Source organism: Varanus komodoensis, unplaced genomic scaffold (genome assembly GCF_004798865.1).
Source record: "Varanus komodoensis strain SLA01 unplaced genomic scaffold, ASM479886v1 scaffold21, whole genome shotgun sequence".
NCBI lineage: Eukaryota > Metazoa > Chordata > Lepidosauria > Squamata > Varanidae > Varanus > Varanus komodoensis.
This window is the reverse complement of record NW_025335589.1, coordinates 11,122,026-11,148,327: the sequence shown is the minus strand read 5'-3', so window position 1 is coordinate 11,148,327 and position 26,302 is coordinate 11,122,026.

The window sequence follows — 26,302 nt, the reverse complement described above, 5'->3', positions numbered from 1 at the left end:
GGGATGGGGACTCACACACACGCATGCCCCACTTTGACGAATTCATAGTTGCTGAAATGGATTAATTAGGACAACGTTCACCAGATGTCTAAAATGAATCTTTTGGAAGCAGGCAGTGCTGAATATTTTCTTTGGGGCAGACAGTTGCTGAGATGCCTTTATTTTATTGATTCATTTATTTCAAAGTTGCTGGAGACACCAGAGGCTTCCTTTTGCCGTGCGGGCTGCTCTTTTGGTTTTCTTAGGCAGTGGCCGCCACTGCCATCCATTCCCAACAGGGCAGCTTCCTTTTTGAAACTGCATGTGAGCGTGGATGCACAGAGCCTAGGAAGGCTTTACAGGGCTGTTCTGTGGGACACGCCTGCTGCCTATGCCACTTTTTTCAAAATATTGTGGGGACTCTGCTGCCACTTCTCCAGTGGGAGAAGGCCTCTTCTCTCCACAAGAGAGAGGAGTCATCTGTGTGATTTTGTGGATGCCTACAGAAGCATTGCTGGCTGGGGCATAGGCTGACCAGCCAACCATTAAGCTACAAAAGAGGCTGAAAAGGAGAATGATGTGAAATTGAGAAAGTCTCAGCACAGCACAAACGCGGTATGTCAGTTTCCTTACACAGAGTGTATGGAGTGAGGCAAAAAGGCATATAGTTAATTCTTGCTGTCCCACCATCCTTTCCTTGAAATCTGGCCTCTGCCACAAATTGTTTTCTCTGTGTTGTCATATACCTTGGAAAAACTGGTGTGTTTATGTGTAGGTGTATGAGAGGAGGGATCATGCCCATCATGGCCTTAACCTGCTCTGGCCATGTGGCTCTGAGGATATGATCATTAGCAGAGACAGCATTATGTTTTTATGTGTGCACCCCTCCAACACACACCATCCACTTATGATTCTCAGAGGAATGGAAATTATTTCTGCAATAAGACAAGCTGGCTGTGTGTGGCTGTGTGATTGTCCTGTCCTGTCCTGTCCTGTCCTGTCCTGTCCTGTCCTGTCCATGCACAGTCTTAAAGCTTGTGTGCCTCAGCAATTCCTTTCTGGTATGGATTGCTGGCTGTTGGGGATTCACAGGCTGTTCCACTTCCTGTAAGTCTTTGATTCCCCTTCCTGTGACCCTTTGGCTCTGCATCCTTCATCCCATGGCTCTGCTGAATTCTGTGCCTTCTCCACCTTGCCAGTCAGTTTGCTATCAGGCTCCACTGCACGTCAGTTAGGTGCCAGGAATAGAAATGCTTCTATGAACCCAAGAACCCAGATCACATGATACTTGGAGGCTTCAAATGCGATGCAAAGATGGAGTCATAAGTACCTTTCTGCCACCTCTTTCATTTCCAATCAGTCAAACTGACTTTAATGGTCTAAGTCACAGCGGGGCCATCTGATTGCATCATGCTGCTGTTGACATCTTTCAGAAGCCCTTTCAAACACCACAAAACTTGTGAGTAGATGTGCCCAATTGCTGAAAACATAAATGCTCACAAGCCCACCGAGATCCAAAAGTTGATCTTACTATGTATCTTATTATATATTTTTAAAGGTATGCCTTTTTAATAGCTATGGAAAATAGGATGAAAGTTGTAGAGCAATATAAATTGAAAACCAAGGATATTTGAAGCAAAAATAACTGGGAAAAAGTAGAAGTGCAGAAAGAGAGAGGATGGGAACTGCTGCTCCTTACAAGGTTCTCATTCTGTTATTTAAGAAGGCAATGGAAATGTCACTGTGTGCATCTTTGTCCATACAAGGCTAGGTGGAACTGTTTTGCGATCTCCTTCATCAATCTTCTAGATTGCAGATTGCACTTGTGCCAAAGACTATATGAACCAAACAGCCTGAGGCATTTTTGCCAGACTGTGAACAAGGATTTTGTCCCTTTTTTAATGCTTATTTCTCTCTCCTCCTTATTCAGCAGGTTAGGGTGCTCAATTATGAATCGTCAAGAAAAGATGAACTGCATCACCAGAAAGGAAGACAGTGATTTGCATAACTTGCACATATGTTTATTTGAATGTGTGGATGCTCATTTAGAAAGAATGCTAATAATTTAAATACAACACATCACACCGTATTGTAGATTATTGTAACCTTCTCTCTGAATGCTGACTGTTGATGAATGACAATCCTTGGGGTTCATTAACTTTAAACAGGAAATGAATGGAGCATTCCTTTAAATAGAGCAAAGCTTCAAAAAAGGATGGGCTTTTGGCACTGTCTTAAAAACAGAACTGCTTTCTGTGAAAGAGAGTTTTAGATACCCTAGGGACAGCAATGGAGGAATTGTGGGGAAATATCCTAGGCCATCTTCAAAAGACATCTGAGCTGGTCAATGAAGAGGTGGGAATCTTGGTCTAGCATGAATCCTGGCTGGCGCTTTGGATCATCTCAGCACGAGCTCTTCAGTAGCCAACTGCTGGTAGAAGAAGGAGCAGAATTTTCTTACCCTCAGTGTGCAATGGCCTTGTTTGCTTTGGTTCATTTGTGTGTTTCCTCAACATGGCAACAATGAAAAGTTGTTTCCTAGCAGGACAAACTATGAAAGACAGTCATATTGTGAGCCACCCCGAGGCTTTGTTGCGATGGGGGCGGCATAGAAATGTTTTAAATAAAAAAGAAATAAAAAATTGACTTGGTCACAGCCGGCAGAAAAGTGCAAGTAGGAAGGGATTAAGAAATGGGCCGTGTGTGTGAGCGATGAAGGCCTCAGTTGAAGTCGAGGGACTTTCTTAGAGCAACTTCTCATAGTGTGGTTACACCATAAATTTGGATAAGGGTGGTAAGATACTGGCAGTTTTATTTCTAGTTCCTAATTATGCCTAACATGGATTTTGCAGCTGTGCACTGAGTCAGCATTTTCATTGAGTTGTTCTCCATAACTCCAAGATCTCTTTCCTGGTCAGTCACCGCTAATTCAGATGCGATCAGCTGTGAAGATGGGGTTTGTTTGTTTTTGTTTCCTCCAACATGCACCTCTTTACACTTGTTTACACTGAACTGTATTTGCCATTTTGATGCCAATTGCTTTCTAGAACCTAAACCTTGTTATATGCCCATAATACCCTGGTAACAACAGCCCGGTAAGCACATGGGGATGCCAGTGCATGCAAGAAGCTCTTGTGGGTGAGGAATAAGCAGCTTCAGTAATTTCAGTGTCAGGAATGCAAACAGCTTCATCGCTGAATCTCCAACGTGTACCTGGAATTGTGTTTAACACCAATGACATCCCCCAGATACAGTGATTTCCTATTTATCAGTGTTAGGGTTCCACTCCTATAACATTTTAGATCAAGTAAATAAGGTTGGGGTTGCTATTGCAGGAACAATTAAAGTGAGATGTACTTAAGTGTCCTTGTTATCAGTGGCATACTAAGACTGGAACTAAACACATTATTGGGGAGACAGATTAAGAATCCCTGAGTATACCTGCAGGGCATCTAAAATACGGTGTTTTAGATCCCCTGTAGATATGTCTGTTTGATAATCCAGTTATGCAGTGGGAAATAAATTCTAAACCTTACAAATCCAAAGCTCTTTACATTGTGGATTGTTTTGTTCCCCTCCAGGCACTTTGTTCTACTAGGAAAGCATATGGCTTTTGAAGAAGTAATCCATAAAAGACACACATAACTGGATTTACCAGACCACTATCAAGATCTGTGGGGATATGGATACAAAAACATTTCTGAACTCAGATAATAATGGAACTTATCTGCAATGAAAAATGTGGCATACAAGAGTTCTTATAAAGTTGCTCCTTCTTGCAGCTTAAATAATAATCTGGCAATGTCGCCATTGTTCATATCAAATTCCTTCTAAACCCTTCCCACTGGTCCCCACAGCCCTGGGAGCCCCCAACTTCTTTCCTGATTCCTAATTTAATTTAATTTAATTTAGAGGTATTTGATTTATTATTTATTTATTTAAAACTTTTCTAACAGTCCTCTAACCAAATTGTCTCAGGACAGTTTTACCAGGAGTGTCCCCTGCCTCCACTCTTCTTTTGCTGGAGAGAGGGAAGGAGGTCATTTGATTTTGTTATTCCTTCAATCCCAAGAGCCCCAGTCTCTGTTCCTGACACCTTGTTTTGATGAGATGAATACCCCTTGTTGAATTTTTGAGTTGGGTATTTTAAGAGGTACTTCCGTTATGGCTGGGAGAAGTGATGAGCATAGGGAAATAGAAGAAGGCCAGAACTGGAGTTTGAAAAGCTCAGGAATACTTTTTGAAGTGTTATGCTTAGAAGGGGAAGGGAGATGGTCTCTCCACTGCAGATGAGTGACAATTTCATTTCCATTTGGTTTTGATCAGAAATCACCACAATTCACATTGTTCTCCATATCTAGGACAAAAAGAACTTGTCATTTATTATTATTATTATTATTATTATTATTATTATTATTATTATTATTATTATATCATTTCTATGCCGCCCCTTGCCGAAACCTCGGGGCGGCTTACAACACAATAAAATACAATTGAAATTTAAAAACAAAAACATTGGGTGGGAAACCAAAACACATGGATTCACCTGTCCATTAAGGCTGGGGGCTTTCAGTACTTTCCTCTTGACAGTCTAATTTAGGATTCAGTTGTGTTAGTGTGGAATTATGGTTGCCACCACTTTTTTCTTGATAGGATTTTTACAGCTATATTAGGCAGGAACAAAATACTGCTTTCCATGCTGGGAACTGCGTCATTGTTAATCTTTGCAAGCCACTCTAGGAGTCTTTTTTTGCTGGAGAATGGGGCAAGATATGATAAGGGTACAATCTCTTGAATGCTTTGATGGGTGAAAACAATCTTACAATTCCTAGAATTTCCTAGCAGGCTGTCGAAACATACATAGAACTGTGTCCAAAATAAAACAAAATAGGAACCGTACTATTTGAATGGTGCATATGGCTCAGAGTTTCATTTCGGTTCTTTTTGCATAAGCATTTTAAAACTGTGCAAAATTCTTCATACTCAGGAGAGAAAGAATGCTTTGAAAAATGTATATGCGGAAAGGCAGAATAGACATTCACCCACTGCTAGCCCCTATCAAAGCACAATTCCAGGTCTTACTCTGAGTTTCCAGATTTGGAAACAAAGAGGCAATGGTGTAAGTCATTGCTTTTGGACTGCAGGGACAAAGAAGGAAAAGAAACTAATTATATAGGGCAATTTTGCTTTGTGTGTGTTTAGTGGGGAGGTGGGGGGGGGAATCCACTGAGGCTGTTTGCCACTCTCCAAAGTCAGAAGATTGACAGAATCCTCTGCAGGACGGAAAGAATACAGAGGTGAAGGTATCAGCTGTTTCTAAGTCTTGGAGCTGAAATTCTGAACAGTCCTGTGACCCTCAGATTCTGTTTCAGAGCCATAGAATCTCTCTGCCTAGGAACATATTAAGATATTATTATCCTTTCTTGAGAAATGCTGTTAAAAACAAGAACATGAGACACTGTGAATAAAAGAAGCAACAACAATAAAGCACCATCAATAATGAATTATATTTATTCTATCACTGTGTCATATTTTTAAAATTCAGCAGAAAGTAATATCCTGACTTGAAATTAACATAGTTTGCTCAGAATCTATGTGGTATACAACACTGCCACTGCTCCTGCCTGGATTGTGTTGCCCAGGCAGGACTGCTGTCCACACAACTGGGCACTAGCACTTCCAAGAGTAGCCTTCCCTGGTCTGGTGACCTCAAGGTGTTCTGAATGACAGCTCCTACAATTCCTGACCATTATCCCTGACCATTAGACTGGGGCTGATACTAGTTGTCATCTAAAGCAGCTGCAGGATTCCAGGTTTGCTGCCCTATAGCAGGCCTGGAATGATGTGAAGCCTGGGCAGGTCCCTGGAGCTCTGCAGACCTACTCTATCATGCAGTGAGAACTTCGGCTTATTTCTGGCTGCTTCAGGGTGGCTCTGTTCTTCTCGCACTGGTGGTGGGTCCAGCTGGCACATGGGGATTCTTGGATTACAGCCCATCATTTCAAGACATCATGAAAACAAACATTTTCCTTTACTTCAGTACTTCTCTTCTACAATTTAAACAACTTTCAAGTATAGCTCAAGGTTTAGGCACGTACAGTTTGGCTGATGGAAATTCATTTCCTTGTCCCCTCCTCTCCAGTGCAGTTCTGCTAGCCCTTTCTAAAAGCTATCTGGTGTAGGGAGGATTCCACCGCATGGTTAGACTGGAGTGTGTGTGTTGGAGGGGAAGTGGAATATCAAAAAATCCAGGGATGTTTTCTTCCATGGCAGAGCTCAGATCATAGAACAAGCCCTTCAGCCCAATTTTGTAGGATTCCCCCTTATGCCTGAACAATATTACCCCATTGCGTAGAGATTTTTCAGGCTTCTAGAAGGGTCTGATGAGGAGGACCTAAAGCTGGATCAAACCAAGCAACTCCCAGTACAATTCCAGATCTTTGCAACAACTCCAGGTCTTTGCAACATTTGGTCACTACTAAAACAAGCTAGGGGCTCTTTACATTTTTAAATATCTTAACAGAGGAGGGCCACATGTTGACCTCCACATGCTTTGGTCTACCACACCTACAATCCTTTACTACCAGCTATGCTCTGTGGGGTTAATAAGAGCTGTGTGCCAAAATATGTGAAGACCACAAGGTGCCCACCTCTGTTTTAAGATATGTAGTTTCTTTTGGGAGTAACCAACATTTTTAGTGGGGCATTTTTATACTGTTATATTAAAACACAGAAGAAGTGTCACAGTTTCATATGGTTTTGTAAGCAAACTTCTATCTATAATATCATCATGAAGGGCTTCTGAACTTTGAGCCCTGTCAAACTGAGTTATTTTATTCCTAGAGCTGGTGGCTCTGCAGTCATATGCCACTAGCAATTCTTGGGGTGCTTAATGGGGACCACGCTTGGTGGGTAGATCCTTTGGAGAATGTGGGCAGCAGTGTAGGGCTACTGAGAAGTCTTTCCCCTGACCTTCCTTCCTCTCTGCTTCATATTTGCTTCATAGAGTACTCTCTATGTGGTTCACAAAATTCATATAATTAAAATTACAAATGTACATAATAAAATACCACATAAAATTGAAATGTATAAAACATGGAACAATTTAAGCTGCTGAAACAATTTCAATAAAATAGTAGGCATGTTAGACAGCTGATATGAATGCTCCATCATATGTCATTCGATACCTGGATTAGAGAAAAGATGACACACTGGGCCTGGAAGATATCACTGCGAAGCATTCCATATTTATTCCTCAGCAGAGGGGAAGTACTCCAGAAAAGTGCCTCTCCCTTGCTGCCCATCTCCAAGAGTTGTGGGAAGAATTTTACCGGCTATCAGTAACGGGCTTCAGCTAAAGGACACAAGCCCTATTTGTACCTGAATGCAGCTATCATGGGAGGAGAGGGAGCATTTCAGTGTCGCCCTGTCCTCACATGTTTCTATACCTATGGAGGGCAATGCTTTCCACATGAGCCAGAGCACGTGAAAACCCTAATCCTGGCTTAAGTGGAAAGCCTCCATGGTTGCAGAAGGCTTCACTCTTCAGGTCATCTCCTTCCATGAACAGAACCTTTTCAACTGGTGCAATGCTCTCTGTAGACTGCTCTCAAATTTTTGTATTTTCATGAAGTTTTATAGCCTCTTTATGACCTGTTGTAAATTGCACTTCATTCACTGGGAGAGATGGGAATGAAATAAATAAATAAATAAATAAATTGCGTGACAATCACTTCTATAGAAAGCAAGAGTAGAGGTGGCAATTAGCAGGCAGGCTGGCTGATGCACCGATGAACTCTCATTCTCCAGAAGCCTGAGCACAGAAGGGTCGACTCCTTTGTCCAATTATCTGCAAAAGTCTGCTGTTCCTCTTTTCTGATTGCTGCCTTGTCTCACCACTCCTGTATAATGGGTGGGAACTCCAGCAACCTCATTACAATTCTCAGTGCAGAACACATTCGTAGGAAGAGTATCTTGAAGTTAAAGCAACAGCTTTCAATAATTCCTAGCTATGTGTGGTTTAGGCTGTGGTTTGCTAGGTGCTATGCAATTAACAGTGAAATAATTGAAGTAATATTTCACAGTTATGATTATTTTATTATTGGGAAAGAGCCATTCCCTTCTATGTACTTATCTTGATAATGTGTAAGAATTAATTAGGCTACACTAAGCTAGTTTTGAATCCATCTTTTCCAATATCTACCTTCGAACTAATGAAAATATTTTTTATAATCCTGTAATAAGAATGAAATATTCATTATATGTGTTCCAGTTTTAGAAAATTTGAATTCTTTTGCACAATTTCCTCCCTAATATAGCCAAGCTCTTTTGATCTCAGATTCATCCATCATCCATAAAATATAAGCTCACTTTTGAAGAAGAAATAACAAAGAGGTAGTGAAAAACTCTAGAGAGATCCAAGTTAAAAGAAATCTCTTCAGAATTCCAGTGCTGGCAGCAACAGGACAATAAGGAACAAGTCTTGTCAAATTATGTTCATACTGTTTGTGTGAAAGTATCAATGATTGCCAAAATAAGATTTTAATCTGGGATTATATGCTTGATAAGAACTGAACTGAATTAAATGTTGGATGCCACTCACAAGAGAGAGCTGCCATTGTTACTAGAAGGAGCATGCTGGCCCATGGATGGTCCAGGGATCATTTCTCTTCCTGTTGCTACTTGCCGGGGTTCAAAAGGCCAGCATGGGCCTCTTCCATCAAGGACAGAGAATGGAAGGGGGGAGGTGCACAAGTACATTTGGATTTTCATAAATCTGACTTGCAGAATCCATACCTGATTTGCTTTGGCAAATCACACAGATTTCTGAGTCTGTGGATTTGTGAGTCCTTTTTCTTTACTTTTAGAGGAGGGGAGGTTTGTTCCAGTGCACATTAGTGCTAATCTGCACTTGCACAAGTGTGATTAAGACAAATATGCATTACTGAGCAGGAACGAAATTCTTACACATCCCTTAAAAATGGAATCAGTGGGAAAATGCTGGAACAAAAGATGCCTGACCATCTGGGCAGCACAGGTGGAACAGATTTAATACAATCCATGCATCTATAAACTATGGGCATTGGTTGTATTATTCACGCAGCTGCTTATGTATTGTCCTCCAGTTCCCCTCTCACTCTCCACAGTGATACAACTCAGGTTGGACTTTGGGGCCGAGGGTCCACAGCCCAGAAATGCACACAAATGAAAACCAGAAGGCTCTGGCAGCTGGGCTCAGGCAAAGAAGCATCAGGCTGGGGCATCTGCAGCCAGCCTGACACGGCCACAAGCACCGGTGCAGCTCACCACGCCATCCTCCCTTCTTATCTTTAAAATGATTTTCTGGTCAAGAGGCAGCATCTGGGTAGAGCCATACTTACAAATGTAAAAAATACTTGTGCTTGGATGCATATTAATTTAATTAATTTAATTTTTAATGTAATGAAAATATTTCTATCCCGTCCTTTGCCATAAGCCTCAGAAAGGAGAGGATATCCCATCCTTTGCAACGATATAGAAAATATTATCATTTTCTATAACAAATTTTCTGGTTTTTACTAGTCCTGGGCAGAAGCAGACTCTATTTTATTCCTGTAGTCGCAATGGTGCTATGATTTAAGTGACTTTGAAATGTAGAACTGGGTATCTCCAAAATATTTTTCAATAATATCATATGGCACTGGGCTGATGAAGAGAATTTTTAATGACCATCTAAACTTACCATGCTATTGTCAGGTTCAGGATCTTAAACACTGACTTTCCCCAGTCAGTGAAGGTATCCATTGTTCTATAGATGGAGCACTTAAAGGAGTTGCCAGCAGCCAACAGGAACAAATTTCAAGATAAAGTTCTCCTGACCCAGGAAATACATGCTTTGCTCTTTTCCTTGATCACTGGATGAAGAGCATGACCTAGATGGAGCCTTGGTTTGATACAGCATGGCTCCTATGTTTTGGGTTTTTTAAAAGCTCAAATAATGTGTAGTATGTCTCATACTGTATCTCTGTATTACCTGAATGAAATCCCACAGAAAAAAATCCAGATCCATCAGAATGGATGCCATGGCAATATCCATGGCAACAATAAACAGGAGAAATGCCATTAAGAAACATGATGTGTAGATTAGTTCAAAGGCTTGCTGCATTACCAAGTAACAACTTGGATGGGTTATTGGAGTGTGTTGGCTAGGCTGCCAGAGCAGCTGAACATGGCACAATGTATTGGCATTGTGCAGTAATGACTGTGTCATTGACACCAATGGCCACTCTGGCACAAATGTCTGGAGTTGCCCCATTGGTGGCTTTATAGAGTCTACATAAACAAGCAGGGAGGCTTCTTATTGAGGGCAGTAGGTGTGGTCCTCTCTATCTATCTGCTTACCCTTCCCCCACCTGAGCCTCTACACTCCCTCCTGTCTTCAGATTCTCCACTTCACCGTGTAAAGGCTAAATAGCAAGCTGGTCATTCTCTCTTTGTTCTACTGCTTTTACCTTCAAATGAATATCTCCTTTCTTCTCCTGACTGTGGCTCTACAGACCTCATCATTCCCTGGTATAACATACTTAGCTCAACTCCAGGGAAAAAAATAAAACCTCAAATTGGAAGTCCAAGGCAGGACATCTTGGAGGGCCACTGTGATTCCTTTAGGCGTGTCCTGATTCCTTCTTCCCAAGCCAATTAGAGTACAGTTATGTCTTTATTAGTCAGGTTTTCCCAAAGCACAATTCCTGGCAATCCTGGAACTTCTGCTGATGACTGTACAGTGCACTCTTCTCCTCAGGGCCACAGCAGTGATTATGCGTGGCAGGAAAGAGACACTGGGGAAGGAAGTTAGGGAAGGAATCATCCCCTCTGGTTTTGAGGTCCTTTCCTGTGTGCCCCAGCACAGGGGCAGCAAAGAGAAGTAGCCTAACTTGCCCTTGTGGTGGGGGATGATCCTGAAGAAGTCACTGCTCAGGTAAATGAAGCGGGAGGATGGCATGGTGGAGGTCACCTCCTATGAACTATGGCAATGGTTCCCACAGATTTCTTTGACCAGAGAAGACAAGGGAAGCTGGCCTTGCTGGAAATGGCTGCCTGAAGCAGATGTTCCTGATTCTGGGATAGACAAGGAATGAAGGAAGCTGGCTAGGATAGCTGGAGGCAGCAGTTCCTGATGACCTAAACCATTAAGAGACTCCTAAACACCTTTCATCCTTCTCCTGCTGTTCCTCGTCTCATTGTATCTCTATCCCAGAAGGTTTTTCTTCTCTCCAATTTATCCTCACCAGAACTCAGCCTTTGGCCCAAAGCCATCCATGAGTTTCATGACTGAATAGAGAGTACCACTACCCTATTCTGTCTCCATAGAACCAAACTCCATTATTTTTAGTCAACATGTAGCTTGCAACGTATTTGCTATTCTTATATAACCAGTGGGATAGGTTCCACTTTTCTAGAATTATCTTAAATGACTAGATGTATGCTTTCCTGAAAGGATGTGGTGCAAAATAAGCAGCCCAGAAAGTCTTCTGTGAGGAAGCTGCTGTTTTCATCTTGACAGTTTGCACCTTGTAGCATCAGAAGTCCCCCAAATGTCAACTTAATCATTTGAGAATTGGAACTTTTCCATGCTGTTATGGCAGATAGGCTGCCGGTTATTTCCCAAACACCCTCTGCCCCTGAATTTCCATTTCTAGTAGAGAACTGTAGAAAGCAAGCCTGGTACCGCTTCCATTTAGTGCCGTCATTACATCCCTTGAAACATTCAATATAATGAACTCAATTATGTATTTACAGGCATTACATTTACATTACAATTTACAGGCATTACATATGCATTACAATGTACAGCAGGCTGTGCTTAAGGAATAATAACATTAGCTTCAATGCCACATCTGAATCATATTAGCATGAATGGGACACATACAGGATTTTAGCCATGGTGTAGTCTTTCATTAAGCTATTGCAAAATAAATTAAAGGAAAAGAAATCTACTGAGTTAAGTTTTTGGTCATTAATAAGGATCAATTCACAAAAGAAATGCATAATGAAGCAAGTGATTAAAACTAATTTCCATAAACAAGTTATATGTATTTGCACAAATATGCTGAATTTCTGTAAATGGAAGATTATTTGCATTCTACAGCTAGTCTCCACAATTCCCTTTTTAAAGAAAGTACTTCTGCATTATCGTGTAAGCCTAGAAGTGGGATTACTTGATAGATATTAAAGATGACTATCAGCTAAGTCTCTTTTTCACTCTCTTCAGAGTCATTCCTTTTTTGTCTTATGAAGGATTCCTTGAATCGTATACATTTCCCCTGGCCATAAAGTACTGTTTATTTACTCCTTGGCTTTTTATCTCATGCTTCTAAATTTAGGCAAGTAGCATAGATGGCTCCCCCACCAAATGTATCCTCCGCACAACCCTGTGAAGTAGGTTAGATTGAGACATGTAGTGAATGGTCACCCACTGAGTTTCTTGGCTTGGGAAGATCTGAAGCTATATCATTTAAGGTGGTGTTTTCTGCCCTGTAGTGTAATCTGGCTTAGAAGAGATATACAATAATTCAGTTTGAGCAGGGTTTGAGCAGCTTCAGTCCATAATGCCACTGTGGGTATTGCACTGTGGAGCTAGGAGATCTGAGTCCTGGTTCCACCCAGCCATGAAGCTCACTGAATGACTTTGGGCCAGTCACAGACTCTCAGTCCAAGCACTCTTGGATGAAACTGATTATCTAGACCCATTTCAGTCCGGCTTCAGACCCGGGTACGGTACTCAATCTGCCTTGGTCGCCCTGTACGATGACCTGTGCAGGGAGAAGGACAGGGGGAGTACGTCCTATTGGTTCTCCTGGACCTCTCAGCAGCTTTCGATACCATCGACCATGGTATCCTTCTGGATAGGCTAGCGGGATTGGGGGTCGGAGGCACTGCTTTGCAGTGGTTCCGCTCCTATCTCAACGGCCGATTCCAGAAGGTGGTGCTGGGGGACTATGGCTCTGCACCATGGCAGCTATGCCATGGAGTACCGCAGGGGTCCATTTTGTCCCCTTTGCTGTTTAACATCTACATGAAACCGCTGGGAGAGGTCATCAGGAGGTGTGGGCTGCGGAATCATCAGTACGCTGATGATACCCAGCTCTACCTCTCGTTTTCCACCAATCCAGGTGAGGCAGTGGCTGTGCTGAACCGGTGCCTGGCCGAGGCAATGGGCTGGATGAGGGCCAATAAACTGAAGCTCAATCCAGACAAGACAGAGGTCCTGTTGGTTGGCAGATTGGGCTTCGGAGAGGGTGGATTTGACCTGGTCCTGAATGGGGTTGCACTCACTCTTAGGGACAAGGTCCGCAGCTTAGGAGTGCTCCTCGACACGGAGCTTTCATTGGAAGCTCAGGTGATAGCGGCGGCAAGGAGTGCTTTCCTTCAGCTTCGGCTGATTAATCAGCTGCGCCCCTACCTGGAGTACGACTGCCTGGCAACAGTGACACACGCGCTGGTGACTTCCCGCCTTGACTTCTGTAACGTGCTTTACGTGGGGCTACCTTTGAAGATGGTCTGGATACTTCAGTTGGTTCAAAATAGAGCTGCCAGGCTGCTGACAACTTCCCATTGAAGTCCGGGCCCAATTCAAGGTGTTGGTGATGACCTATAAAGCCCTAAGCGGCTTGGGTCCTGGTTACCTGAAGGAGCGCTTACATCCATATATGCCCGGCCGCCCCTTGAGATCTGCGGGAGAGACCCTTCTCTGGGAACCCTCTGTGAAGGAAATTAGGAGGGTAGGTACTCGGAAGAGGGCTTTCTCTGCGGTGGCGCCCAATCTATGGAATGCGCTCCCCAGAGAGGTCCGCCTGGCACCGTCGTTATTTGTTTTTCGGTGCCAGGCAAAGACCTTTTTATTTAAATGTCATTTTAATTGTTAACAATATTTGCTTATTTATCTGGCCAGGGCGACTTCTTTTATATTGTTATTTATTTTATATTGTTAATTTTATATTGTTATTTTTGTATTTTATTGTATTTTATTTTGTGCTGTGAGCCGCCCCAAGGCTTTGGCAAGGGGCGGCATAGAAATGTTTTAATAAATAAATAAATAATACCACACATGGCTGTTGTGACAATAGAGCAAAACTATGTAAGCTACCTTGGGTTTCTCATAAGAAGAACCCAAGTGGGCTATAAATGTGATGCAATAATTTTAATAATAATAAATTGAGGAAAAGGAAAAAAGGAGATGCCATGAGTTCTGCAGAGACCCAGCTTGCGGGGAACAAGTATGGGTGAGAGAGATGTACAATAAAAGAGGTGAAGAAATAGAGCAAGTAAATGCTGGGGACACAAAAGAGGGAACAACACTGAATGAGGCTGAAAAGGGTAGCAGCAATGAGAAAATTCAAGCTGTACTGGAAAATAGGGAGAGAGGGTTGGAGGTTAGACCTAAGCTACTGGAGGGCTGGACTTAAGTTGAAAAGACATGGCAATGAGTAAAGGACAAGTTAGTGTACAAACTTGGCATGGGCAAGGGAAGAGGGCAAATACATGTGGTTAGGAATGTATGACAAAATCCTTTCAGTCCATTTTTGATCAGGGTTTACCCAGTTTTTATCTCTGAGACTAAACATAGACTCTGATACAATATGTAGCTGCTGTTCATGCATTTCTGAGCTTGCAATGTGATATTCAGGCAAAAGATATGCACATGTTCAATGTCCATGAAAAAAGCTTTCTTCTGACGCACGCAGACGCGTATGCTTTAAATAATTGGAGAAGAATGCATATAGTTCAAAAATGCACAAAATGGATGCACACAGTTGGGAAAACATACATGGGAAATATGCACACTTTTTCTTGCAAAAAGGAAACAGAACCCACAAACTGATAAGCACTTGAGCTGTAACAAGCTTTGAGACTGAATTCAAAGAACGTCAATGAGCTTGAATTTTGCTGATTTTCACATCCCTGCATGTGGTGCATCTGTGAGCTGAAAGAGTGAAAGGAGAAAGGAATTGGAAAGTGAGAAGAAATAGTGCATGCACCAGGGAGCTGGAAAGAGTGTGGGAGAAATGCAAACAACTAGATGGAATGCCCAGGAGTTAAGTGGAGGCTTCCAAAGTGTATCTTAGGATCCTCACAATCCTGGAAGCACCCATGGTGAATTAATTTAAAGTTAGCTGTGATACCAGCCATATGGACTGCCCCATAGGAACATTTTTCTTCCATGTCTGGATCCTGTTTATTTCAGGACTACATACTAATGCTAATAGTAGTAACCTCAAAGGTCTTAAGAACTGTACCCCACAGCTGCTTTCAAATAAAGCGACCCTGGCTCCCGGAATCATTGAACAAGCCAATGAGACCCAGAACCATCTGGAATGTTAAGCTGTCTATCTCGATCCAAAAGGCATGGAAATCAGTGCCTTGGCACTTGTGGAAAATCTCTGCTGACTATATGGAATCATTTCTATTTTATAAATTACTTTTTAAATGAATTTGCATCTGCTCCATTATGTTTGCCGAAAGGCTCTTTTCAGATAACACCAGAAATGTATGAGATGCCAAAAGCCAAATTGAATCAAAATTCCAAATCAATGAAAATTGGAGTCAATGAGCCCATAGGAAGTCGTTGGGTTTGATGGTTACTTTGGAGAGAAAACTGCTATCTTCCATCTGGAAGCTAAAACATATGACAGCAATGCTATGATGTTTTTCCAAGTGTAATTTATTTTCCTCATCTCTATCACTTATTTCACTAGGTAGGTAATCTGGCACCCTCCCCATGTCTTAGACTCCAATTCCTATCAGCCCCAGCCAGGAATAATGATCACTGTAGTCCAAAGTATATGGACAGTACTAAATTGCTACTCTCGTTTGGCAATTCTGGGTCAATTTCACAGGGTCACCTTTCAGACCCTGTGAGCAGCTTTTAACGTGTCATTAGGATATTGGATCTATTGAAATTGTATAAAAACCATATTAGTTTATAAGATTACATCTTTATCTTTGTCCATTTTGGGGAGTAGAAGCATCAGGGAAGGACTGATTTCTGTAGGCATGATTATAACTTGTCTCGTTCTATAACATGTACTGCTCCTTTTGTGTATAAAGCTTTCACAAATGATGACTAGAGAATGATTAACTCTTTTAATTGAGATGGCAATAGCACCAAAATCCAGGGGAGTGTCATCTGTGAGGCAAGAGCAAATAAAACCCAGGGACTATTAGTCTGACATTCCTGAAATCAAATTAGCTGTCCCTCAAATATGAAATCACCAAGCAAGGACAAGTGATGGCAAATAATACTGGAATGCCTGAGCCATTGTGTGACAATGTTTTTACAGAAGGTTTTACATTCTTCACCTTCAGCCTCACAAAATTTGTACTGTTTTTATCTTTCAGGCCACCTTGAGAGGAATGTTCCTTGAAAGTGGCTTTAAAATATTTTCAATAAAAAAGTTATCCTCTTGGGAGTCCACAGAAATTCCAAGGGAAGCTGTCTGAATTATGGATGAGGACATAGAAGACCTATCCAACTCCAGCTTGCTGGTCTTCATGGTCTTCTGCCACACATTTTAGGAAATAATCATCTTTCATGAGGTGGTTTCTTGGAGCATTTCCCTTCCTTTCTCCCTCAGGACATGCCACATGGTGTTGGTAGATGTTCTGCTATCCTGGGGCAGAGCTAGTCTTATATGCCTCAAGTGAAGGCATAAGAATAAGAAAGGGTGGGGAAACCTTTAGATTTCTTCTCACCATTAGCTATGCTAAAGCTGATGAGAGTTGCAATCCAGCAACATGTGGAAGGAGACAGTGTCCCTGGTCAAAGGGCTGCATTAATTTTATGGAGTTGGAAGTGTTCGAACCCCCAAGATAAGTCCTAACACTTCCAACAAGTTTGGCAAATCAGCTGTAAAATAGTGATGAACCATTTATGGGCCATTTATTTCAGGGGCCCATAAAATTCTCTCACACACCTTTACCCCCAAGACTAAGGGATAGAGGAATACAAAACCTGAGAACTTCTCACAAAACTAGGCAACAGATGTTGGGAAGGGGCAACAAGGTGTTAGAAGTGTAGGAAGAAAGCCCAATGCAGGACCCATTTGAGATACAGACCTTTCCCATCCAGGTAGCTCTCATCACTTAAAAGTTTATCCTCTAGTAATTTAAGAAGGCTTCCAGAAAAAGCAACATCAAATTCTTCTAGATATGATTATAACCAAATCAATATTATTGCTGCATAATTATACAGTTGTTTTTACATGGTAAGTGACAACTTCAGATGTAGAAGGGCAAATAAAGAAAGGGCATGTACCCTACACAGTAAATGGTTAATCAGTCCATGGCTGAATGTTTTGATCCAATCACAGTGACTGGGTTTGCACAGCATGACAAAACAACCACAGTAGCGGCAGCAGCAGCCAATGGTGTGGTTACCCAAAGAGAACCCATGACTTGTCCTATGGTTTGTTTTCTCCAAGGTGGATCATGATGGATCCAACCATGGGTAAAGACCCACAGCCAGCAACTCACACAGAAGGTGCAGCAAGAGCGCTCTACACACTACCTAAACTAGCCCTAAAGGTGGCCAAGCAGCAAGTACAAGTGGGTAGCCCTTGCTTCCTGAATCCTTGCCCTGACACAGAGCCATTTTCTGCTCCCTGTGGTTTTATTTAGTTCAAATATGCTATGCTATTTTATTTATTTATTTAGATAGCTTGCAGGGAATAAGGATAGCTTGCCTGACAATTTCCCATATCCAAGACCCCCCTTTTTAAAGAGAAACTGATACAACCATTCACTGATTGGTGGCTGTCAAACTTGAGGCCCTTTAAAATGAGGAATTTGAGAAGGAAGGAGGAGGAGGAGGGAGTGAAGCACTGTGTTGAGCCTGATTATCCATTAGGCTCATCTTGGGTGCTTTATGATACAACAAGCCCACTGTGGCAAATGACTGAGAGGAGTTATTGCACTGTGCAAACCTGCCCAGGGGAGAAAGAAGCCCTGGATCTTTTTATCCTTGTGCTACTGCCTGAATTGACAACTGAGCCGAGATATTCCATAGGAATGCCTTCAGTGTCACATGTTTCTGGGTTTTTTATAGTGGTATAATGGAACATAGACTCAACTTAATGTTCCTGGCAAAAGTAAACTACCAGCAAAGGAATACTGAGCTACCATCAATCTTACATACTGTTAGTACAGCACTTTTCTTATAAAGGGTAAAGAGAATCCGAGACAGAAGGATTCTGGATCTCAGATGGGCTATCTGAAAATGCCTTAATCTAACATTTTGGTAAAATTTAATGAAAATGAAGAGGTTTATTTCTTTCATATTAGCTCAAACTTTTAAAAAATCTGTTGTAGATCCATAATGCAACTGACTATTTCCCAAAGCTCTGATGCTGAGGCTAAGCTAGTTTTTGAATTAAAATTAGAATCTCACTTCTTGTACCAGAAAAGCTTATTTTGTGCATTGCCTCTCCTTGGAAGCGCTGATTTGTGTATCTGCACGTGCGGGTGCATGCAATAAACACGTGGAACTTCTCGTTTGGTGCTGGAGCGAGATTCTGCCCTTACATTTTTCTGTCAGTTCCTATTCGTTTCTTTGCAGTGTTATTTCAGAAAAGATAGCCTCTTAGGTTAGTTTGCAAACAGTATAAGGAGGAGTATTGTGTAGATATAAAATACGTATTTCTGATTGCATTGTGTTCTATTCTTATAAAAACAGTGTTTTGTCATGTTCTTGGGATTCTGCATTATGTGAAGAAGACAAGGTGACTTCTTTGGCTTCATGAGAGATCTTAATGGTTTAATAACTATTTCTCTTGGTGTACTTATGTTTCTAGACTATGAATGGAAGGGTCAGGAATGCTTCACAGAGTTTCTCCAGACTCGGCTTTGAAGCCCAGTTTATTTGATTTCCTTTCTCATTTGTGACTTGTGTGTTTGTCTGAATGAAAAATATGCAATCCTTCTTTTAGTGTTAAAATGTACATTGAAAAACACAACCAAATGCATTTTTCAAATGCAGTTGCAAGTTCACAAATTTGTGAGACTTTTCAGGATGTGCTTGCATTCAGGCTTGCAAAATGAGACAAGCTTTTATGATCTGGAGGAGGAACAAAATACCACACATTTTTATTTCATATACAACATCTGAGAACTACGGAGACAAGAATTACTGTGTCCTGTGCTGATTTCAACTAATCAAAATTTAGGGCTTGAAGGCACAGTATCTGAGGAGCTACATCTTTCTGCATGTTCTGCCCCGAGGCCTGAGATCATAATTTGAAGCCCTGCTTTCAGAGCCCCTGCACATTGAGATGCTGACTGTGGCTACTCGTGAGCAAGCCTTTTCTGTGGCAGCCCCAAAATTGTGGAATACAATCACTGAAGAGGTCTGCTCAGAATGAACTTTGGTTACTATTTTGTTTCTGAGCAAGTCCAAAGGCCAGTTTCTTGCTTACCTTTAAAATACTTTAAAAGCTGCTTTTTTTAAGTGTCCATTTTCATTCTGCTTTGCCTGTTTATCTCTGACTGTGTTTTTTACTGCTGCATTTAAAGCTGTGCTTCCAAGAGCACAGTCCTATGGCCTCTGGATATCGTCTTCTTTCTGAGTACCAGCTCTGAGCCCCTGTCCCACTCCCCTCACAGTCAGCTCAGAAAGATCCATGCTAACTGCCCCCAGATCTTAGCTGGGCCTCCAGGATGACAAAAGCATCATGCTGGGGCATGGAGAAGAGGAGGATGAGGCTGTGGACACAGACATATACAAGTTCCTGTCAGCATCCCAGCCTCCTTCCTTCTCCGTCCCCAGCACGAAGCCCAGATGGTGACTGGAAACAGCCATCCAGAGTACCTGGCATGAGGTGCGGTGGTGGCAGAACCTCTAAAGGGTTTTGAACCTTCTGTGCATGACTGTCCATTGGGCTGCAGCCTAAGCGATCTCCATTGGCTTTACAGTGCATGTTATAATGCTCTACACTGTTGTTTTCTAGCTTTTGCTAAAGTGAAACTAATAAATGAACCACACGAACTAATGCACAAACAAACAAACAAGCAAGCAAACAAACATATCAATCAATGACTCTTCCAAGGATTTCTTTCAGCATCATTCTTGGGGCATCATTCTTCTTGCTCAGTGCTCTGATGACAGACTCAGAAGCTCATAAAGACATTTTAATTGACAAAGAATTGAAAACAGAACTCGAAAGGATGCAGCTGGAGGAAGATGTCTATCTTCATCTACCTGCCTCCTTTAGGGTTCTTGCTGATGTTTCGAAGCTTGTTAGAAAGATGGTCATGGCTCTGCCTCAACACTGGGAAACACTGGGAGTAAGCATTGTCAAGAGGAGTGGGTGGTCCTGCTACATTTGCATGCACAGTTCTTCATTGTTTCTCACTTTCTGGCTTTCAGCTTTTGACAGAGGAAGAAAAAAGGCTGAGCGTGTGTATGCTTGTGTGCGTATTAATAGTAGCTTGTACGTAGATGCTTCTAATCCTTGCTTTTAAAAACAACAGCTATCATAATGCCTAATGAGACTATTGACACTAAAAAGGGATGCTGTGATAACTCAGGATGTGGCAGAAATTCATTGAGTTGATGTTTTAATGCAACCTTACCTAACTTTCTGCATTCACACCACTGTGCAAGATGAATGTTACCCTCTGAGATTCATACGACCCAGAATTTTGCAACAGGGTGATATATATCTCACATGTATTGAATGAAAATAATATTCAAAATGCATTGGTTTAGGGAAATTTCTTACAAAAATGTGTTTATTAGGCATTTGAAAGGAATCTGCATAACATGTTTATGAATTTTCATCTAAACTTTGAAAACAGTGCTATGAACCTAAGATTGGAAAAATGGGAAACTGAGAGAAACTGAAATCAAAAGATTTATCCATTTGTAGACAGAACTCACCTTCCATTCTGCTCCTACCTACTCTTTTAAAGTGACCCAGTTGCTATTCTTGAAGTGTGGCCTCTCTTTTTCCCATTCCCATTCTTGGACAGTTCTATTTGATTCATGATAAGAAATTGGCTTTTGTTCTTTCCTATTCTCCTTCTCCTTTTTTACACTTATTTTGAACAGACAGATTCAGAGAACCAAGTAGCTGCTCAGCCAAATTGCCAAGGCTTAGTAATTGAGTTATATAGGTCTAGTAAAACTCCAAATGTGTAAACTAGACCTTAGTCTTCAATCAAATGGAAAGCGGATGCAGTGTCCTGAAGCAGTAGTAAGACTGAACATATAAGCAGAGACAGAAATAATGCTTTCCAAAAGAAGCATGAAAATGGCTATGAGAATGAAAAATAGCTATGTGTATGATAAGAAGTATTAGGAATATTGAAGAAATCTGTAACAAATTCAAATGAGTTTGGATTTCTATAAACCTGACCTGGAAATTCTGCAGTAGACCTTTTTTTTCTGATTCCCATGGATTCAGTTGATTGATGGATGAGGGTTTAAAAAAATTGTGGGGAGGGTAATTTGCACAATTTTGTTCATTTTAAAATTTGCATTAGGGCATCTGTACATTAGTGCAATCGGCACATTTGCTAATGTGTACTTATGGTAGTGTGCATTTTTAAACGAACACAATTCTTGTATGGTTGTGTCTAGGTGATAGAATGATAGATGCCTGACAACCCACTAAACAGCAGACAGTATAGATTTAACACAATCCCTATATCCTAGTAGCTTTACAATGCCACTGCTAGAGCAAAAGAACGTCTCCATTTTCTATTTAAATGGAGTCTCTTAATGAAACTGCTTCCTTTTTCAAGTCTGAAAAAATGTCATAAACCCATATCAAGATTTAGTCTGTTGCTGGAGCCATTTCTCTTAAAGACATCACTTGTGCAGTGTCCAAGAAAACACTTAAACTCCTCTGCCTATAATATAATACTCCTGAAAATAGAATCTTTGACATTGCCAAATCACCAAAAACAAATACATCTTCTAAATGTGGCTTGTAAAGGTTTCATTTAACCTGTAATAACTGAAGACAAGAGAGCCATCTATAACAAGTGTTATATGAAAGACCCCTCAACCTTTCCCAATTTGAAGGCATGTTTTTACTGTATGGATTTATTGTACTGAAAACCCATGTGTGTGATGCTATTTCTCATCTAAGCCACAACTCCAAACCAATTACTCAAGAACTGTTATAGTAAAGCCAATGGAATTAAGTTTAGACCAGCCAAGAATATTCTCAAGGCAAAATTAGGGTTGGTGACAGGGAAGGGAAATCCATAGCTTGTTAGAGCTATAGTAGCTTGAATCATATAAAATGCTGTTCTCTTTTCCACAAAAGCAAAGTCATGATGTGTGTGTGTGAAGATAATACTCCAAAGAGCATGAAAAAGAGACAGTATAAGTGGCAGACCTGGACTAAATAGATTTTGAACTCAATTGAAGAAGAGATTGAATAGTAACTTAACAAATATAATACTCCTAACTGAGCTTGAAACCAATATTGCACAAGTTTTTATTCGCACACTCAATGGACATCCCTAACCTCTCATCCTTCAACTAGCCCATCTCCAGTGGCTGCTTTGGAAGTCCCCACAACCATCCAGGGCAGATTTAGGGCTGGGCACTGTATGGGCAAGAGACATCTGTAGATGGAATGATACCATTGGATCCAACCCTGAATAAATCATAGCTAAATGACAAGTTAGCTGTGGCTGCCAGAACCTTGTCAGAACACCAAGTCACAAAACTGAAATGAATGCAATTAACCTGTGCTACATCACTTGTCAAATTGACCATTACCTGTTCTTAAGGCCTGCAAGTCCTACTAATGGGGTTGTTCCAACAGCAATTTTAGTGTTGCAAAATGTGACACTAGCTTTGTACATTGCACAATTGTTGTTCTGACTTTTCAAATGGGTATGCTAAGCAAAACCAGTAAACTGTTCTTGCAAAAAATAGTCATGAAGACTAGTCATAGGTGAAAAGTTTTATGAATAAGAAAGCACAGGTTTTGCTATATCCATTTCATCTGTGTTTCCTAGATTGTCAGAATTGTCTTGAAGGAGTGAACAGTCTGCTGATCAAATGTGCAGACGATACTAAAACTGGAGCAGTGGTCACAACTGAGGAGCAGGTACTATGGAAGTGGGCAGGAGACAACAGGATGGCGTTCAATGTAGATAAGTGCAAGGTCTTGCACTTGGGGCATAGGAATAGCTGTCATAAGTACAGGTTAGGGGACAAGTGGCTGGAGAGCAGCACTTGTGAAAGGGACCTTGGGGTGCTGTTTGACTGCAGGCTAAACATGACTCAGCAGTGTGATGTAGTGGTGAAGAGGGCGAATGCCACCCTTGGTTGCAAAGCCAGAAGTGTGGCTTCCAGATCGAGAGAGGTTTTACTACCTCTCTATACGATTTTACTACCTTTTACTACCTCTCTATACGATTCTGTTGCGCCCACAAATGGAGTATTGTGGTCAGTTTTGGGCCCCTCATTACAGTAAGGATATAGCCAGGTTTGAGTCAGTGCAGCGTAGGGCCACAAGGTTGGTGGCTGGTTTGCAGGGGATGCCGTTTGAGGCAAGACTGAGGGAACTGGGTCTCTTCAGCCTAGAGAAGAGGAGACTCAGAGGGGATATGTTGGCGACATACAGGTATGTGAGGGGACGTCACATGGAGATGGGTAGAGACCTGTTCTCCCCTGCAGAGGAAGGCCGGACACGCTCCAATGGAGCAAAGCTCAGAGAGCCAAGGTTCTATTTAGATGCCAGGAAGCACTTCCTGACAGTCAGGACCCCGAGGGTGTGGAATGGGCTTCCATGAGAGGTCGTTGAGGCCCCATCAGTGCGGGTGTTCAAGGATAGGCTGGACATCCACATGGTGGGCATGTCATGAGCGGCGCCGGCTGGAGCCGGGGGTCAGATTGATGGCCCGGGAGGCCCCTTCTGACTCGCTCTGTTTCTGTGTTTCTCTGTCTTTTGTTCTGCTGCCACTGATACATGTCATCTGATTCTTGTATGAGAATATTATTCATTTGCAAATCTGCCTTTGCACTAATGTGTACTTGAGTTAATATGTATGATTGCAAGGCTCAAATGTGCGTTAAACTTAATGCTCTTTAGCAGAAGTGTGCATTTAAAATCAACAAACTTGTGGAATCCCCACACAGATGTTTGAAAAAAATCAGCAGGTCCATAGAATACATGAAAAATGGAAAAGGCCAGTCTACAGCAGCATCTGGAGTTTGCATTTATAGAACTCTGAGTTCATTTAAAGTATTTATGGATTTCTATGACATCTCTATTGATCCTGACCCCTATCCCTATCTAATTCTAAGAGACTCAGAATGGCCTGAACAGAAGAAAACTGTAGAGCATCATTCAATGCTTATTTGATCACTCCAATGGTTGTTAGCAGTTATCTGCTGTTTCAGTAATCTAGGGTAAGGCATTTCATTGAAGCACCTTTAGCCTTGCTTGAGGTATAATTCTCTCTCTGGGATTGTGTAGTAGCCAAGGCTTAGGAGAGTGACAAAGCAACTGAATGTTCAGGCCATCAAGCCTCCATCAAGCCGATGTCCTCAGGCACCGTGAAAACCCACTCCTCCGTCTGACTCCTAACAGGCCAGGCCAGGCCAAGGACTTTTAAAAAAAGTTTAGTGTCATTTGGTTCATTCAGTAATTGGTTATATTCACCTTTCATCATTAGAGGAGGCAAGTTTAGAGGAGAAAAGAAGAGACTTTGGGAACAATCATTAGTACCCCAAGACAGGACTGCTGAAGAGAGGCTTTCTCAAGCCAATTTCTCATGTCTTAATGATGTGGGTCTTGAAGTAGGAAGCTTATTCATGCCTTGCAAGCCTTATTGTCCCCAGTGCTAACCAGAGAGAAGACAGAACCCGTTTTACTATGCCATGGTTTTCCTGATCTGATGACTGGATATGGGATGGATTGGATATGAGTAGACTGGGGAAAAGTTGTACAGGATGGCTTTGACAATGAGGTGGATGGCTGTGGTTTTAATTTGCTGGATCTTGACTCTCTTCTCTTTGAAAAGCAAAGAGACTCATAGCCATAATTTTAAAAGTTTAGCATGACTAATACTGTGCAATGGTTGCCATGGAAATGCATGGGTCAGGAACAATCTTTTGCCATTGTGAACATAAGGGAAAATTCCCATGAGGTGGTCTCAATAGTAAGGTCTGACCCACAGTATGGATGTGTTCAGATGTTGCCGTTTGAACACACCAAGTGCGGCCGTATGACCCAGAACAGACTTCCTTGCACATCTTTGACTTTCAATGGAAGCTATTAAGAAACATGTGATTCTGTGGCTGGAAAATTCTCAGATTTATGGCATCTCAGTCATTCACCTATTGCTTTGAGCCAGCTTTACAATCTCTGGAAGTCAGTAGAAGCCTGTAGCTGATTACTAGCCATGGTGCTTTAACTTAGAGAAGTGCTTATGATTATTTGGCATAAAAAGAAATACATTATACACTCAAAAGTGACCTCGCAAGGAGCAGGGTAAATTTCACATTCCTGCCCCCATTCCTGCCAGGAGGGCTCCCTTACAATGCTGCAGGGAGAAAGTTGATGAAAGGCCCCTCCAGAGCAGCTACCTCCAGAGAAGCCACTTCCATTTTTCCCTGAGCACTCTTAGAGCAAGATGGTGGGCAGGTAGGTGGGCTCTGAAGACACACCCAGTCTCAGGTTTGCTCTGTGGATCCTCTCACAAGGTGTGCGGATTCTTTGTGCCCTTCCATTGGTCAGCAAAAGTGGATGAGGTGGCTCTTCAGAGAGTTGACCAGTTCTGAGGAGGCCCTCAGTCAGCCAGATCTTGTGGGAAAGCTGTCACTGCAGGTGTCCTGTACTGCATTTGGGCCTAGTTGGCTCACTGGAGATCCATCCCTGGGCAATGAGGATCTCCAGGAAAAGCACCAGCCTTTTGGCTCTGAGGGGATCCTTGGAGCACAGGTGGTAGCAATGGATGTATGTGTGTGTGTTTTGATGGTAGTCGCATGGGGCAGTGATGTGACAGTAGAATGAGTGTGTTTTCAATCGTAGAGGAACTTGCACTCTCAAGTGGCGGAAGAGATTGCACCAGTGTTGAATCTGGTTGCTCAGAAGACTTCCATACTGCTAAAGTACCTTGGTCACACAGCCGCCAAACTACCCTTTCCTCCTAGATTTAGTTTTTTTGTTTTCTCCTGTGCATTTGTTGCACCCCGTGGCGAGAATTGCCATGCGCTTGCTAGAATGGTCCTTGTCTAAATCTGCAATTTTGAGAGTTGGGAGGAATGCTGCTGATTTGTTGAGCTTACTAGAGAGCAGCAGCAGTCTCACTATTGCAAATG